The sequence below is a fragment of the Asterias amurensis genome, chromosome 1 (assembly GCF_032118995.1).
Source record: "Asterias amurensis chromosome 1, ASM3211899v1".
Classification (NCBI taxonomy): Eukaryota; Metazoa; Echinodermata; class Asteroidea; order Forcipulatida; family Asteriidae; genus Asterias; species Asterias amurensis.
The window spans coordinates 36,783,005-36,801,187 of NC_092648.1; the positions used below are offsets into that span (position 1 = coordinate 36,783,005).

Below are 18,183 nucleotides of genomic sequence, written 5' to 3' on the forward strand. Positions count from 1 at the left end.
TGGGTGACTAGTGAAATTTACTAACTGGACTAGTCGCACCTCAAACCCAACTACGACACTTGTCGAGATAAATTACGGATTCTCAAGACTTGTGCGGCAAAGTGTTGCAAGCGCACGTTATATTATATGTTGCGAATAGTAAGAAGCAACACAATTAAGTGTTTCACCAGATAGGTAGTCGGGCCAACGTTTGAGCACGATTATAACAGAGTAGAGAAAAATAGTAGTCGTGACTCAAACAATAATTTGTAGTCGCGACTTTAACACTAAAGCACACTAGTCGCCCCGGCCTACTTTTGCACATAAGTAAACCACGGGTATTATCCTGCGAATGCAAATCTAATTTTTAAGTCACTGTTGTTTTCGCAGCGAAAGTTTTGCAGGAGTTGAGCACAATTAGTCAACTGTAGCATTTTTTTATTGGGAACTGTGACGCTCAAGAACGCATTCCTTGCTAAGCTGTTAAATACGCTTACCGTAAGCACAATTTCATGATTACGTAAGCGCTGCGATTCATTCCCTTAAAAGCCATTGGCCCAGGACCAAACTACACTAAAGCTTTTTAAACACAAAAAGCAGCTAAACACAGCAAATACAAGTACAAGTTGTGATTCAAGGTATTCTGCTCATCTGCAAATTTTTTAAAGCAAAATAATTTGCCTATTGATTATAATAAGTAGCTCTATAATATTTAGCCACTATTCTGCTCAGTTTCTGCTTTTTATAAAGCAAAATGTTTTGCCTATTTATTATAAGCAGCTCTATACAAGTGACCCACTCAACCACAAGAGAAACGTCAGAATAATAAAATCGCTGCTTTTGTATTCCTGCCAAAGAGTTTTTGTATGTCATGGTATAATTTCCGAAAAGAAAGCGAAATACTTGAGTTAGTTTAGGGTTATGGTCCCCGATTTCACCCGTAAAAGATTCCAAATCCCAGGCGTTCTATTTTTGTCGTCCACGCTTGTCGCCTGAAACGAACCCGGTCAACTCGGTCCCAAACTAACTCGGTCCCAGTCATACGTTGACAGTTTTTTCACTCATTTCTCAAAAACGAACCCGGTCAACTCGGTCCCAAACCAACTCGGTCCCAGTCATACGTTGACAGGTTTTTTTTCACTAATTTCTCAAAAACTACAACACCACAGCAAGTAATATTTTAAGGGAAGCTTTCAACTATCATTATCTTCAAAATGTTTAAGTTTAGTGTAATTCTGTGGACACCATGGTATGTCGTCGTCGTCAAAAACGTACCCCTATTTATATACGCACGTTCGTTAAACGAAAACCCTATGCCTCTGTGTACGTCCAGAACTCGGTTAGGAAACGAAGAAACAGACACTGCGCTGTGGTCCAGAACGTATGTAGAAAAACAAGAAAAAGAGACTTGAGTAGACTCCTCTCAAGAAGTCACAACTCATGATAGGTACATACTGAATTGCATTTACCCTGGAGAATGGTTAACAATAACATGGAAGTGACTGCATCCAGTTATGTTCAAACGCGTAGACTCATCTCAAGAAGTCACAACTCATGATAGGTACATACTGTACGGCATTTACCAAAGAGAATATTTCGCAATAACATGAAAGTGACTGCATCAAGTTTACAAATTAAAAATTCAAATGAAGACCACGTGGTTAATTAATGAAGAATTTTTACACTTTTGTATTAGAATAAAGCTTAGGTTCTAAGCTTCAATTTGATATATGATTTAACTATTTTATCCTAATACTTTAGGAGTAGGGGCCTAAACAAAAACGCTGTACAAACGCTATGGGGTTTGAGGCGGAAACAAAGAATAATAACAATAACTAGACTTCAAGTGTTTGTGAACAAACACAGTGCTGTTCCGTTTTTAATTTTCAATGTTCATGGGGTCTATAGTTGAAAAGAAACTGAAGATCGGTTGCATGGTTCTTGAGATATGGTCCCACTTCCGGTTGACCCGGAAGTAAAGGTCAATTTGAGGTAAAGGTAATCCAAGTTCAATCTTTAGGGTTCAAAGGGTATATAACTGAAAAGAACTTGAACATTGGTTGTGCAGTTCTTAAGATATGGTTCCACTTCCGGTTGACCCGGATGTAAAGGTCAACTTGGGTCATGGTCATCCAAGTTTAATCTTTAATGATCAATGGGTCTTAAACTGGAACTAAATGGAAAAATCGGTTGTGTTGTGCTTGAGGTATGGTCCCACTTCCGGTTGACCTAGAAATAAAGTTCAACATGGGGTCACGGTAATGAGAGTTCAATCTTTCGTGCTCGATGGGTCTACAATTGTAAAGAAATTAAAAATCGGTTGTGTAGTTCTTGAGATCATTAATCTATGACATTCCCTCATCAGCAGGATACATCATTTATGTTACTTTGAGAGTTTCCTGTTTGGCAGTGTTCTTCGTCTCGAGATTGGTCTCGGTATATAAGAGACAGCACAAACCCAACTATTTTATGTGGTTCAGGAGAAAATTATTTCTCCTCTATACTATAATGATCGTTGATTCGCTGGGCGCCACAATGTTTTCCGTCAAGTGGCGCCCGCACCCTGCTGAATCGATGCGTCCTAGGGTTAGGGTTAGGTAATCACTCTTAAAAAAATAGTTGAATAGTGTCTTGAGTTATGGTGCCACTTCCGGTTGACCCGAAAGTAGAGGTCGACATGGGGTCACGGTAACCTAAGGCTAATCTCCGATGCCCAAGGGGTCTTAAACTGAAAAAAGTTTGAAAATCGGTTCAATGGTACTTGAGATATGGTCCCACTTCCAGTTGACACTGAAGGAGAGGTCAAAATGAGGTCACGGTTTTTCCCAACAAGTTTTAAGACCTAAGGAGTCTATAACTGAAGAATTTTTTTTAAATCGGTTGTGTAACTCTTCAGATATGGTCCCACTTCCGGTTAACCCGGAAGTAGAGGTCAACTTGAGGTCACAGTTTTTCAAAATTAATGTCCATGCCCCAAGGAGTCTTCACTACAGACAGTGTAAAAATTGGTCCTGCACTTCTTGAGATATGGTGCTGCAAGGATTTTCACTGTCAATAGAGGGCGGTATATAAGATGAGTGGTCCCTAGTTGAATAATGTAAAAACTTGCATTTGACTCAGGATTGTTTGATTTGGTTGGTTTCTTGAGTTCATGCCAGTATCTTTAGAGTCCATTGCCATGTGACAAACTACTTAATGATAAAATCCCTGTATTTGGTTGGTGGTTTGATGTTTGATCTAGTTCGAGTGGATTTTACTGAACTCGTAACCACCAAACTCTGCACCTACGATCACCATTTTCTGCTAAATGTGCATGCGCGGAATAAAATGTGCGAGCTTGGAAGCACACAAACAAAAGAAATCCCTGCTAAGCAGTGTATTTCGCTTGACGTAAGCGCAGAATTCACTGCTTCTTCTAAGCACTGAATCTTTGCTTCCAGAGCAGAGCACTACATAGGGCCCATTCGCACAAGATTTTTCAGAAGGTTTATCGCGATTCAGAACCGCAATGCATTTTGGGAAGGAATATGGGGCGGTTTCTACCAGTTTCTACGACTCGCGCTCGCAACGCCTATACCTTTGTGTGGGTTCAACAGCGTCCTCTCTTAAAATTTTGCATTCGCGATAAAACCTCAATAAGCAAGTTCCCATCATGATAGGCCTGGGTGACTAGTGAAATTTACTAACTGGACTAGTCGCACCTCAAACCCAACTATGACACTTGTCGAGATAAATTACGGATTCTCAAGACTTGTGCCGCAAAGTGTTGCAAGCGCACGTTATATTATATGTTGCGAATAGTAAGAAGCAACACAACTAAGTGTTTCACCAGACAGGTAGTCGGGTCAACGTTTGAGCACGATTATAACAGAGTAGAGAAAAATAGTAGTCGCGACTCAAATAATAATTTGTAGTCGTGACTCAAACAATAATTTGTAGTCGCGACTATAACACTAAAGCACACTAGTCGCCCCGGCCTACTTTTGCACGTAAGTAAACCACGGGTATTATCCTGCGAATGCAAATCTAATTTTCAAGTCACTTTTGTTTTCGCAGCGAAAGTTTTGCAGGAGTTGAGCACAATTAGTCAACTGTAGCATTTTTTTATTGGGAACTGTGACGCTCAAGAACGCATTCCTTGCTAAGCTGTTGAATACGCTTAGCGTAAGCACAATTCATTGATTACGTAAGCGCTGCGATTCTTTCCCTTAAAAGCCATTGGCCCAGGACCAAACTACACTAAAGCTTTTTAAACACAAAAAGCAGCTAAACACGGCAAATACAAGTACAAGTTGTGATTCAAGGTATTCTGCTCATCTGCAATTTTTTTAAAGCAAAATAATTTGCCTATTGATTATAATAAGTAGCTCTATAACATTTAGCCACTATTCTGCTCAATTTCTGCATTTTTATAAAGCAAAATGTTTTGCCTATTTATTATAAGCAGCTCTATACAAGTGACCCACTCAACCACAAGAGAAACGTCAGAATAATAAAATCGCTGCTTTTGTATTCCTGCCAAAGAGTTTTTGTATGTCGTGGTATAATTTCCGAAAAGAAAGCGAAATACTTGAATTAGTTTAGGGTTATGGTCCCCGACTTCACCCGTAAAAGATTCCAAATCCCAGGCGTTCTATTTTTGTCGTCCACGCTCGTCGCCTGAAACGAACCCGGTCAACTCGGTCCCAAACTAACTCGGTCCCAGTCATACGTTGACAGTTTTTTCACTCATTTCTCAAAAACGAACCCGGTCAACTCGGTCCCAAACCAACTCGGTCCCAGTCATACGTTGACAGTTTTTTTTTTCACTAATTTCTCAAAAACTACAACACCACACCAAGTAATATTTTAAGGGAAGCTTTCAACTATCATTATCTTCAAACTGTTTAAGTTTAGTGTAATTCTGTGGACACCATGGTATGTCGTCGTCGTCAAAAACGTACCCCTATTTATATACGCACGTTCATTAAACGAAAACCCTATGCCTCTGTGTACGTCCAGAACTCGGTTAGGAAACGAAGAAACAGACACTGCGCTGTGGTCCAGAACGTATGTAGAAAAAAAAGAAAAAGAAACTTGAGTAGACTCCTCTCAAGAAGTCACAACTCATGATAGGTACATACTGAATTGCATTTACCATAGAGAATGTTTAACAATAACATGGAAGTGACTGCATCCAGTTATGTTCAAACGCGTAGACTCATCTCAAGAAGTCACAACTCATGATAGGTACATACTGTATGGCATTTACCAAAGAGAATATTTCACAATAACATGAAAGTGACTGCATCAGGTTTACAAATTAAAAATTCAAATGAAGACCACGTGGTTAATTAATGAAGAATTTTTACACTTTTTTATTAGAGTAAACCTTAGGCTCTAAGCTTCAATTTGATATATGATTTAACTATTTTATCCTAATACTTTAGGAGTAGGGGCCTAAACAAAAACGCTGTACAAACACAATGGGGTTTTAGGCGGAAACAAAGAATAATAATAATAATAATAACTAGACATGTAGTGTTTGTGAACAAACACACAGCTGTTCCGTTTTTAATTTTCAATGTTCAAGGGGTCTTTAATTGAAAAGAAACTGAAGATCGGTTGCATGGTTCTTGAGATATGGTCCCACTTCCGTTTGACCCGGAAGTAGAGGTCGACATGGGTCATGGTAACCTAAAGCGAATCTCGAATGGCCAAGGAGTCTCTTACTGAAAAAAGTTTGAAAATCGGCCGTTTACTTCTTGAGATATGGTCCCACTTCGGGTTGACCAGGAAACGACAGGTCAACTTGAGGTCACGGTTTTTCAAAATTAATCCCCAATCCCCATGGAGTCTGCAACTACCAACAGTCTAACAATCGGCCGTGAACTTCTGGGATACGGACCACTTCCGGTTGACTCGGAAGTAGAGGTCAACTTGAGGTCACGGTGTTTCAGAGTTTATTTTTAACGCCTAAGGGGTCTAAAACTGAAAAAAAAATTAAAAATCGATTGTATAGTACTTGAGATATGGTCCAACTTCTGGTTGACCCGGAAGTGGAGGTCAAGCTGAGGTCACGGTGTTTCAAAGTTTATTTTTAATATCTAAGGGGTCTAAAACTGAAAAAAAGTTTGAAAATCGGTTGTATAGTACTTGAGATAGGGTCCCTCTTCCGGTTGACCCGGAAGTAGAGGTCAACTTGAGGTCACGGTTTTTCCAAATTAATCTCCCAAGGAGTCTTTAACTACAAACAGGGTAAGAATCGGCCCTGTACTTCTTGAGGTATTTTGCTACAAAGATTTTCCAATTAAATATGCAAATGAGGGTCACGTGGTAAACTAATTAAGAGTTTTAAAAAAATACATTTTAAGTAAAGCTTATGTTTTAAGCTTCAATTTGGTATAAAAACGCACTCTTTCCTCTTTCGTATTATGGGCTTTCAACAAAAAAATTTACAAACTAATGCTTTGGTTTTCTTCCATTAAATATTTTTACTGGCAATAGAGGGCGGTATGTAAGATGAGTGGTCTTACTATCAACATCTCCTTTTTACTAGTCAAATGTTCAGTTTAAAAACAGGTTAAAAATCGGCCCGGTACTTCTTGAGGTATGGTGTTACAAAGATTTCCCAATCAAATATGCAAATGAGGGTCACGTGGTTAATTAATCAAGAATTTAAAAACAAAATTACATGAGGAATTAAGCTTAGGTCTTAGTCTTTAATTTGATATATGAAATAACTCTTTTCAAGTTATGGTTTAGGAGAATAGGCTGAAACAAAAAGCGTTTACAAAATTGCTATTGTTGTCTTCGATTAAATATTTTTTACAGTCTCTAGAGGGCGGTATGTAATATGAGTGGTCTGTATACTAGAGGAGATGTTATTACTAGTCAAATGTTCAGTTGAAATGTTTATCTCAAAAAGTTCAATTAAAAAGTTTAATAAATGTAAATAAAACTAATATTTGACTCAGGATTGTTTGATTTGTTGGTTTCTTGAGTTTAATGCAGTAATTTAAGAGTCCAATGTCATGTCACAAAAAACTACATTAAGAATAAAATCCTTGTATTTGGTCAGTGGTTTGATGTTTGATTTAGCACGAGTGGATTTCGCTTAACTCTTAACGGCCACCAAACTCTGCGAGTGCGAGCTTGGAAGCACACAAACAAAAGAAATCCCTGCTTAGTAGTCTATTTCGTTTGACGTAAGCGCAGAAAACACTGCTTCTGCTAAGCACTGAATATTTGCTTCCAGAGCAGAGCATTATTTCGCCCATTTGCACAGGATTTTTCAGTATGCAAGTTCCCATCATGAAATTTACTACTCGACTAGTCGCACCTCAAACCCAACTACGACACTTGTCGAGATAAATTACGAATTTACAAGATTTGTACCGCAATGTGCTACAAGTGTTGCGATTAGTAGTAAGCAACACAACTGTTTCACCAAACAGGTAGTCGGGACGAGTTTTGTAGTCAACGTGTGGGCATGATTATAATGGAGTAGAGAAAAACAGTAGTCGCGACTCAAATAATAGAGAGGTTTCGCAAGTGTACAGATAAACATACAGATACCGATACGTCGACACTTTGTGTGTTCAATTGACGCGTATCCACGACTATCGTATTTTGCATATACGTTCGTACAGAATACGGGAGCTTATACACGTTATAGATAATGCATACTGTTTTGCAGATTTTTAGTTGTATTTTTGTCCTCGATCAAAAATATTTCCCACGGAATAGCTTTCACATCGTGCTTGATACAGATAGAATTTGTTTAGTCATTTGCAAGCAAAAAGATCTAATCGGTCATGTATGTCAGAAAAACACTCATGATGAATGCGAGTGCACTCAAGTGTAACATACCTATAGTTTGCGAAACAAAATTCAACACATGGCTGATGTGATGGTTACGGTTATCATATCCATATCTGTATCTGTATCCGCACGCTTGCGACACCTCTCTAATAATTTTTAAACAAAAAAAGCAGCTAAACACAGCAAATACAAGTACAGGTTGTGAATCAAGGTATTCTGCTGATCTGCAATTTTTTTTAAAGCAAAATGTTTTGCTTATTGATTATATAAGCAGCTCTATAACATTAAGGCACTATTCTGCTCAATTTATGCATTTTTATAAAGCAAAATGTTTTGCCTATTTATTATAAGCAGCTTTATACAAATGACCCACTCAACCACAAGAGAAACGTCAGCATAATAAAATCGCTACTTTTGTATTCCTGCCAAAGAGTTTTTGTATGTCATGGTATAATTTCCGAAAAGAAAGCGAAATACTTGAATTAGTTTAGGCAAATGGTCCCCGGCGCAAACAAGGTGACTTCACCCGTAAATGATTCAAAATCCATGACGTTCTATTTTCGTTGTCCACGCCCGTCGCCTGAAACGAAGCCGGTCAACTCGGTCCCAAACCAACTCGGTCCCAGTCATACGTTGACAGTTTTTTCACTAATTTCTCAAAAACTACAACACCACAGCAAGTAATATTTTAAGGGAAGCTTTCTACTACCATTATCTTCAAACTGTTTAAGTTTAGTGTAAATCTGTGGACACGATGGTGTGTCGTCGTAGTCAAAAACCCCTATTCAATTGCGCACGTTCGTTAAACGAAAACCCTATGCCTTCGTTAGTGTAAATCTGTGGACACGATGGTGTGTCGTCGTAGTCAAAAACCCCTATTCAATTGCGCACGTTCGTTAAACGAAAACCCTATGCCTTCGTGTACGTCCGGAACTCGGTTAGGAAACGAATAAAAAGAGAATTCGCTGTGGTCCAGAACGTAAGTAGAAAAACAACAAAAGAAGACTTGATTAGACTTCTTTCAAGAAGTCACAGCTCATGATAGGTACATACTGAATTGCATTTACCATAGAAAAAGTTTAACAATCACATGGAAGCGACTGCATACAGTTATATTCAAATGCGTATACTCATCTCAAGAAGTCACAACTCATGATAGGTACATACTGTATGGCATTTACCAAAGAGAATATTTAACAATAACATTGAAGCGACTGCATCCAGTTATATTCTAATGAAGATTACGTGGTTAATTAATTAAGATTTTCAATTTTTTTTACATTTAGAGTAAAGCTTATGTTCTAAGGTACAATTTGGTATAATAAACTCACTCTTTCGTATTATGGTTTGGGAAATTAGGCTTAAAGAAAAAAACGTGTACAAATGCTATGGGTTTTAGGCAGAAACAAAGAATAATAATAATAATAAAAATAATAACTAGACATTAGGTGTTTGTGAACAAACACAAAGCTGTTCCGTGTTCTTTTGCTTGGATTATGTGCTAAAATGACCAAGGAGCCTATAACCGAAAAAAAGTTTGAAATTGTTGAATAGTGTCTTGAGTTATGGTGCCACTTCCGGTTGACCCAAAGTAGAGGTCGACATGGGGTCACGGTATCTCCAATGCCCAAGGGGTCTAAAACTGAAAAAAAGTTTTAAAATCGGTTGAATAGTACTTGAGATATGGTCCCACTTCCAGTTGACACGGAAGAAGAGGTCAAAATGAGGTCACGGTTTTTCCCAACAAATTTTAAGTCCTAAGGAGTCTATAACTGAAGAATTTTTTTTAATCGGTTGTGTAACTCTTGAGATATGGTCCCACTTCCGGTTGACCTGGAAGTAGAGGTCAACTTGATGTCACAGTTTTTCAAAATTAATGTCCATGCCCCACGGAGTCTTCACTACAGTGTAAAAATTGGTCCTGCACTCCTTGAGATATGGTGTTGCAAGGATTTTCAGTCACTTGTCAATAGAGGGCGGTATATAAGATAAGTGGTCCCTAGTTGAATAATGTAAAAACTTGCATTTGACTCAGGATTGTTTAATTTGGTTGGTTTCTTGAGTTCATGCTAGTATCTTTAGAGTCCATTACCATGTGACAAACTACTTAAGGATAAAATCCTTGTATTTGGTTGGTGGTTTGATGTTTGATCTTGTTCGAGTGGATTTTACTGAACTCGTAACCACCAAACTCTGCACCTACGATCACCATTTTCGGCTTAATGTGCATGCGCGGAATAAAATGTGCGAGCTTGGAAGCACACAAACAAAAGAAATCCCTGCTAAGCAGTGTATTTTGCTTGACGTAAGCGCAGAATTCACTGCTTCTGCTAAGCACTGAATCTTTGCTTCCAGAGCAGAGCACGACATTGGGCCCATTTGCACAAGATTTTTCATAAGGTTTATTGCGATTCAGAACCGCAATGCATTTTGGGAAGGAATATGGGGCGGTTACTATGCAGTTTGTACGACTCGCGCTCGCAACACCCTCTCTTGAAATTTTGCAATTCGCGATAAAACCTTCCCAGCAGGCAAATGACGTCTTTCTGACGTCATATTATGGTTGATTTTGAGTCATGACGTCAGATTACCAAAAAGTTACTAAAATACAACGTCAGATTGGCGACAAGTATCAAACGTAAATTAATAACGTCGTATGGACGTCGTAAGATGGTCATGACTATGATAACTAAAATGTAACCGAAAATGAACGTTACATTTTAGGTAGATTTATAACTAAATAGAAACGTCATTGACCAGACGTTGCTTAGACGTTATTTTATTGTCATAGTTTGACCATAGTTTTATTACAACAGTCTGACCATAATAAGACGTCGCAGTAATGTTTGTATTTTAACCAGATAGTAACGTCATTGAGCAGACGTTGCATAGACGTCTTTTGTATGTCCCTTTGTAACCATAATTGTATTACCATAAGCCGACCATAAACAAACGTCATATTTTTGTTTGTATTACAACCAGTTAGTAGCGTCATTATATTTTGGTCAACCTGTGACATCAAGTAGGACGTCATAATATGTACATCAGTATTTCGTCATATTATGGTCAGCTTGTGACGGCAATTTACCGTCACAACATTATTTGCATATTATGCAAATTTTGAGGTCAGGCTTAGATGTGGTTGCATACTGCAACAATTATAGAACAAATTAATCGGTAATAATTAAAAATTAATTAACTAAGAAATAATAAACGTAGATAATGTTGATGTTACGTCAGGTTTGGGGTATTCCAATGACGTCTAAACGATGTCATTAATTGACAATGTGCCGACGTCGGTTTGTGGTCGGAAAAATTACGTTGCATCATGGTCGATAACAGACGTCCTACAAACCATAGAACCATGAGCCAACCGTCATCCGACGTCGGGATTTGACGTCATGTTTTGGGAAATTTACCGACGTCTAATTGACAGTCGTTTATTGACCGTCTGTCGACGTCGGTTTGTGGTCGGAAAAATTACGTTGTATCATGGTCGGTTAGTGGTCGGAAAAATTACGTTGTATCATGGTCGATAACAGACGTCCTACAAACTTTCACATAGAACCATGAGCCGACGTCGGGATTTGACGTCGATTTAACGTTACTATGACCATCTTGTGCCTGCTGGGTTAATAGGCAAGTTCCCATCATGATAGGCCTGGGTGACTAGTGAAATTTACAAACTCGACTAATCGCCCCTCAAACCCAACTTGGACGCTTGCCGCGATAAATTACGGATTCTCAAGACTTGTGCCGCAAAGTGTTGCAAGCGCACGTTATATTATATGTTGCGAATAGTAAGAAGCAACACAACCAGTATTTCACTGGACAGGTAGTCGGGACAATTTTTGTAGTCAACGTTTGAGCACGATTATAACAGAGTAGAGAAAAATAGTAGTCGCGACTCAAATAATAATTTGTAGTCATAGCTCAAATAATAATTTGTAGTCGCGACTTTAACACTAAAGCACACTAGTCGCCCCGGCCTACTTCTGCACGTAAGTAAACCACTGGTATTATCCTGAGATTGCAAATCAAATTTTTAAGTCACTGTTGTTTTCAGTTTTACAGGACTTGAGCACATAGGCAACTGTAGCTTTTTTTATTGCGAATTGTGACGCTCAAGAACACATTCCCTGCTAAGCTGTTAAATACGCTTAGCGTAAGCACAATTCCATGATTACGCAAGCGCTGCGATTCTTTCCTTTAAAAGCCATTGGCCCTGGACCAAACTACACTAAAGATTTTTAAACACAAAAAGCAGCTAAACACAGCAAATACAAGTACAAGTTGTGAATCAAGGTATTCTGCTGATCTGCAATTTATTTTAAAGCAAAATGTTTTGCCTATTGATTATATAAGCAGCTCTATAACATTAAGCCACTATTCTGCTCAATTTATGCATTTTTATAAAGCAAAATGTTTTGCCTATTTATTATAAGCAGCTTTATACAAATGACCCACTCAACCACAAGAGAAACGTCAGCATAATAAAATCGCTGCTTTTGTATTCCTGCCAAAGAGTTTTTGTATGTCATGGTATAATTTCCGAAAAGAAAGCGAAATACTTGAATTAGTTTAGACAAATGGTCCCCGGCGCAAACAAGGTGACTTCACCCGTAAATGATTGAAAATCCCTGGCGTTCTATTTTCGTCGTCCACGCTCGTCGCCTGAAACGAAGCCGGTCAACTCGGTCCCAAACCAACTCGGTCCCAGTCATACGCTGACATTTTTTTCACTAATTTCTCAAAAACTACAACACCACAGCAAGTAATATGTTAAGGGAAGCTTTCAACTATCATTATCTTCAAACTGTTTAAGTTTAGTGTAAACATGGAGGTAGAATGTGTGGACACGATGGTGTGTCGTCGTCGTCAAAAACCCCTATTCAATTGCGCACGTTCGTTAAACGAAAACCCTATGCCTTCGTGTACGTCCAGAACTCGGTTAGGAAACGAATAAAAAGAGAATTCGCTGTGGTCCAGAACGTAAGTAGAAAAACAACAAAAGGAGACTTGAGTAGACTTCTCTCAAGAAGTCACAACTCATGATAGGTACATACTGAATTGCATTTACCATAGAGAATGTTTAACAATAACATGGAAGCGACTGCATCCAGTTATATTCAAATGCGTATACTCATCTCAAGAAGTCACAACTCATGACAGGTACATACTGTATGGCATTTACCAAAGAGAATATTTAACAATAACATTGAAGCGACTGCATCCAGTTATATTCAAATGAAGATTACGTGGTTAATTAATTAAGATTTTCAATTTTTTTTACATTTAGAGTAAAGCTTATGTTCTAAGCTACAATATGGTATAATAAACTCACTCTTTCGTATTATGGTTTGGGAGATTAGGCTTAAAGAAAAAACGTGTACAAATGCAATGGGGTTTTGGCGAGAAACAAAGAATAATAATAATAATAATAATAAAAATAATAAAAATCTCGACGAAAACAATACCTGTTCCGACGGTAGGTCGGAACAGCTAAAAATCTCGACGAAAACAATAGCTGTTCCGACTGGATCGGAACAGCTAATAATAATAATAATAATAATAATAACTAAACATTAGGTAATTGTGAACAAACACAAAGCTGTTCCGTGTTCTTTTGCTTAGATTATGTGCTAAAATGACCAAGGAGCCTATAACTGAAAAAAAGTTTGAAATGTTGAATAGTGTCTTGAGTTATGATGCCACTTCCGGTTGACCCGAAAGTAGAGGTCGACATGGGGTCACGGTAACCTAAGGCTAATCTCCAATGCCAAAGGGGTCTAAACTGAAAAAAAGTTTGAAAATCGGTTCAATGGCACTTGAGATATGGTCCCACTTCCAGTTGACACGGAAGAAGAGGTCAAAATGAGGTCACGGTGGTTTTTCCCAACAAATTTTAAGACCTAAGGAGTCTATAACTGTGAGATATGGTCCCACTTCCGGTTAACCCGGAAGTAGAGGTCAACTTGAGGTCACAGTTTTTCAAAATTAATGTCCATGCCCCAAGGAGTCTTCACTACAGACAGTGTAAAAATTGGTCCTGCACTTCTTGAGATATGGTGCTGCAAGGATTTTCACTGTCAATAGAGGGCGGTATATAAGATGAGTGGTCCCTAGTTGAATAATGTAAAAACTTGCATTTGACTCAGTATTGTTTGATTTGGTTGGTTTCTTGAGTTCATGCCAGTATCTTTAGAGTCCATTGCCATGTGACAAACTACTTAATGATAAAATCCTTGTATTTGGTTGGTGGTTTGATGTTTGATCTAGTTCGAGTGGATTTTACTGAACTCGTAACCACCAAACTCTGCACCTACGATCACCATTTTCTGCTAAATGTGCATGCGCGGAATAAAATGTGCGAGCTTGAAAGCACACAAATAAAAGAAATCCCTGCTAAGCAGTGTATTTCGCTTGACGTAAGCGCAGAATTCACTGCTTCTTCTAAGCACTGAATCTTTGCTTCCAGAGCAGAGCACTACATTGGGCCCATTCGCACAAGATTTTTCATAAGGTTTATCGCGATTCAGAACCCCAATGCATTTTGGGAAGGAATATGGGGCGTTGGACGTACGCTCAATAAATCACGATGAATGGGGCCTTAGATTCTAAAATCGTGTACACGTCATTGGAAACAAAGCAAAAATCATTCAAAAGTTATAGCAACCAATCATTAAATATATTTATTTTCAATACAATTTGCAGAAATTGTCTTTGTCGTTAAAGTCCATACCAACTGGCGCGTTTTTTTTTTATCTGCTGTATCCTCTGCTTACCAGTTATCACGCTACTATGCCTTTTTCTTTGAATTGGGAAAAAAATAATGATACCATATATCAACCGATGCCCTAATTATCTTCATTTGTTAATACGAAGTATGCAAACATGTATTAAAACTTGATGGACATTGAAATGTTCACACCACACACCGATCTTGGATGACTTCAACTGGCCCCATTTGTTTTGAGTTTTTCCTGTTTTCACGGCAAACGAGAAAGTATGGTTTCCCGGTGAAGCCATACATGGAAGAAACATCTGCAGTGACTACAAGTGTTCTTTGAGACTCTGTGTATGACTGTATAGCCAGCAGTTGCCTTCATTTTATTCAAAATATTTTTTTATTAAATTTTTAAAATTACCATGGTAACTTGCAAAAAATAAAAAAAAATAAAAAAAATATAACAAGTGTGAATAATTACTGGCTTCAAAATCTGATTTCTATTTATTTTTTTCCTATTTTTTTTCTTAATATTTATAATAAAGCGTATAAATAAACAGTGGTAATTGAATCAACAAGCTGATGTTTAAATTTTTAATATAAATAATAGTATTGATACGAGGGTTACAAAATAAAAATCTCCGAAAATGATATAAGGCACATGGCTTCTTTAAGCCTCGGTATTTTTTTTCAAGAATGCTCAGCAAAACATTCAGTCACATGATTTTGATCATCATGAATTGTGAATTGAAATAGCGTTTGATGAAACTTTTTCGGTGGGCAAATATTTTTATATGGCCTCAACATTATGACATATTTGTGTACCTTGTAGAAATGCCTAAAATACCAAACTTTTTGCATTTACAAGTGCAAATATCCAGTGGAGCCTTACGTGTTTCTAAGTTTTTGTCAAGGGAGAGGAGACTCTTTGCTTGGCGAATAAAACCACACAATTTTTATCTTGGGACTGTTTACATCACGCACAGAGAGGTAAAAGATTTGCCACGATATTAGGGGCACCTCGAAAACAGGACCTCCTACGATATACCAGAACTTCTTCGAAGCTTCCTTTTCAGTCAGATAAACTCCGCGGCTATTAGTGGCTGTGGTTATGATTTTGTTTTAAAAGAGGGTACCACTTTCATACAAGCCTTTTTAGTCGGATTTCTCCTGTGCTATTAAGTATTAGCAGTGGTGATTATTGTTGAGGGGGTAGACCAGACTTAGACCACTAAAATCCGTGTAACTGAATTATACCATGTGCTCAACACAATAAAATAAGTGTGTCATTGGAGCAGTGTACGTGCTATATTTTTAGTCGACTAAGCATTATTACCCTTACAGTCATCTTAGCTGGGAAATACTCAGTGCAGTGGATAAAATTGACACAATGACAAAAGCCGATTGAATTAAAACTATGCGTAAATGAGGCGAAACATAATCCACATTACGGATAATGTGTTGGCCCGCTCGATCAACACTAAAATAAAATTATTACGAAATACCCTACATATCATGCCAAGTACCATCATTGCCAAGTATACCCATCCCCAATATTGAAGCTCAATTCCAGAAACGAACACCAATTCCTTTAGTTGGAGAACGCAAGAGAGAAGGTGAGGAGGGGAGGGGACGCGTCGCGACGTTTCACAACTAAGTTGTGCACGCTCAACAATTAATTTTTATCAAAATACAACATTAATGACAAATTGCCATACCGATTATAAATACAATTTCTAATCCAATCCTACGAAATGATTATAACCTGTAAGAATACCTCCCTTGCCCCCACATTACCTTTTACAACATTTTGTATACTAGAATCCTCCTCATCTAGTATGTATCATTTACACCGTATTCACGAGGCATAGCAACAGTCTTTGACTCGGATACAACGGGCACAACATGAGTTTGAAGCAACTCACAGTGATTACAGCAGTCTGGCAATGTGCTATTACATACATTTTGTTACAGCTAACTCTCTCAACGTAGCCAAGACAAAAACATGATATTTAAACTTTACCTAGTTCCGTTAATATAGAATTCTTGACAAAAACTATTGTCAATCATTTCCTTCGATTTGATAATGGACCACCCTCTATTTTTCCGTGTCGAGCTAGCTTTGGCTTTATTTGTGGGTTACACAATTTTAAAGTAATGAAAAACTTTATTCACCGAACAGGCAGCAAATTGAACGATGGACTGCAATATTCTGATTTATTCTTGGCTGCTTTTTTACTTGTTTTTACTCTTTTATTCTGTCTGATTACTTGCTAGTTCTTAAGCATTAGATTCATAACTTAAATTGACAAACAAGTTACTGACCTGGTTTGGTGAATCCACGGAACACAGACCCGCTTGTAAACACAATCAGAGCAAATCAAAACGATGCTGTCCCAATGACTACCAAACGACAACTGCATTACTGCACAGACTGAGCGTTAGACTGGTCCCCTCTCTAAAGACAGACACTGGTGTTACAGGTCCAGTGATTTCATTGGACACAACTAGTTCATTGAAAATATGTGCAGTGACGTAGGCTTTCCATGATTGGTCGAGGTGATTTATAGTGCAGCGTGCACAATGTTTTTGTACATTCTATACAGCATGTGATATTGTTAAGTTCCCTGTATGGCCGCTTTTAATTTTAAAGCTGTTTTCCATTATTCCATATCACATAATTACGTACACGGTAAGCCGGTTTTTCCGTTTAGAAAAGGGATTTCATCACTGTTTATCTCACAATGTCGTGTTTAGAAAACATGCACTTTGTTTACATGCGGGCACGTTAGCAATGACAATACTAAGTTGTGAATGAATGGTCCATTGTCGATCATCCATTTTAAATATTTTGTTTTACCATTACATCGATGTGTTTTAGCACTAAACACTTTTCTGAGTTCTGTAAAAAAACAATCGCATGCATATTACTCGGTGGGATTCGAACCCACGACCTTTTCAATTCTGTACTGTGTATTCTGATCAGTGCTAACACAAATCAGTGTTAAGGTAAAACAATATTCTGTATCCCCGATGCAAATTTAACGTAGAATCGTTTCGATTCACACTCACTCTACTACCGGGCAATCTCGGTGGTCTAGTTTGGTAAGACACTGCTCTAAAACTGCAAAGATTGTTGGTTCGAATTCCACCCGACGGTAATATGTTCTTTCTCCTGTGTATTGGTCCCTTCGTCTCTCACTTCTTCTTTTTTTAACTGAAAGGGGAGGTCGGGTCCAGAGTGTACACAGGTTTTAACTATTTTAGATAGTTTAATTTCTGTCATGTTTTGGCTTTTAATCTCTTAAATCATTTTATTGTGTTATTTTAGGTAATTTAATGTTCTTAACTATCCTGTTATTAGCGCTTGTGCTGTTGGATATGGCTAAAAACTAATATTTTGCGTATGTTATTTGGCTTTCTAATTCATGGTTGTCCAGAAAGGCAGATGGTCCGAAAGAAAAATCATTTATACAACAATTCTACCTTAATTTCTAGTGTAGTCTTGTCCGAGGCTCTTTACGCAAGCACCGGCCCACAACCACGGTACATAACAGTTACTTGATACCGTGGGGTCGAAGCATGGTTTTTCGAGGTTCCTCATCTAGATGCTGAACAGGCTTTAATGAGAACCGACATAGATGTAGATGCTTCGACCCCACGGTATCTAGTAC

General features: G+C 38.1%; 1 protein-coding gene across 3 annotated transcripts in view; it reads right to left on the reverse strand.

Annotated features, from left to right (window-relative positions):
• Window positions 1-16,920, reverse strand: part of LOC139938683 (netrin receptor UNC5D-like) — a 64,349-nt gene extending 47,429 nt beyond the window's left edge. Inside the window, exon 1 of one of the 3 annotated variants that reach the window (XM_071934299.1) lies at window positions 16,835-16,920. The gene's annotated coding sequence lies outside the window, so the exon portion shown is untranslated. The remainder of the gene's footprint in view (window positions 1-16,834) is intronic. The other 2 variants (XM_071934313.1, XM_071934306.1) reach the window with 2 other exon arrangements.
• Window positions 16,921-18,183: the final 1,263 nt, after the last annotated feature.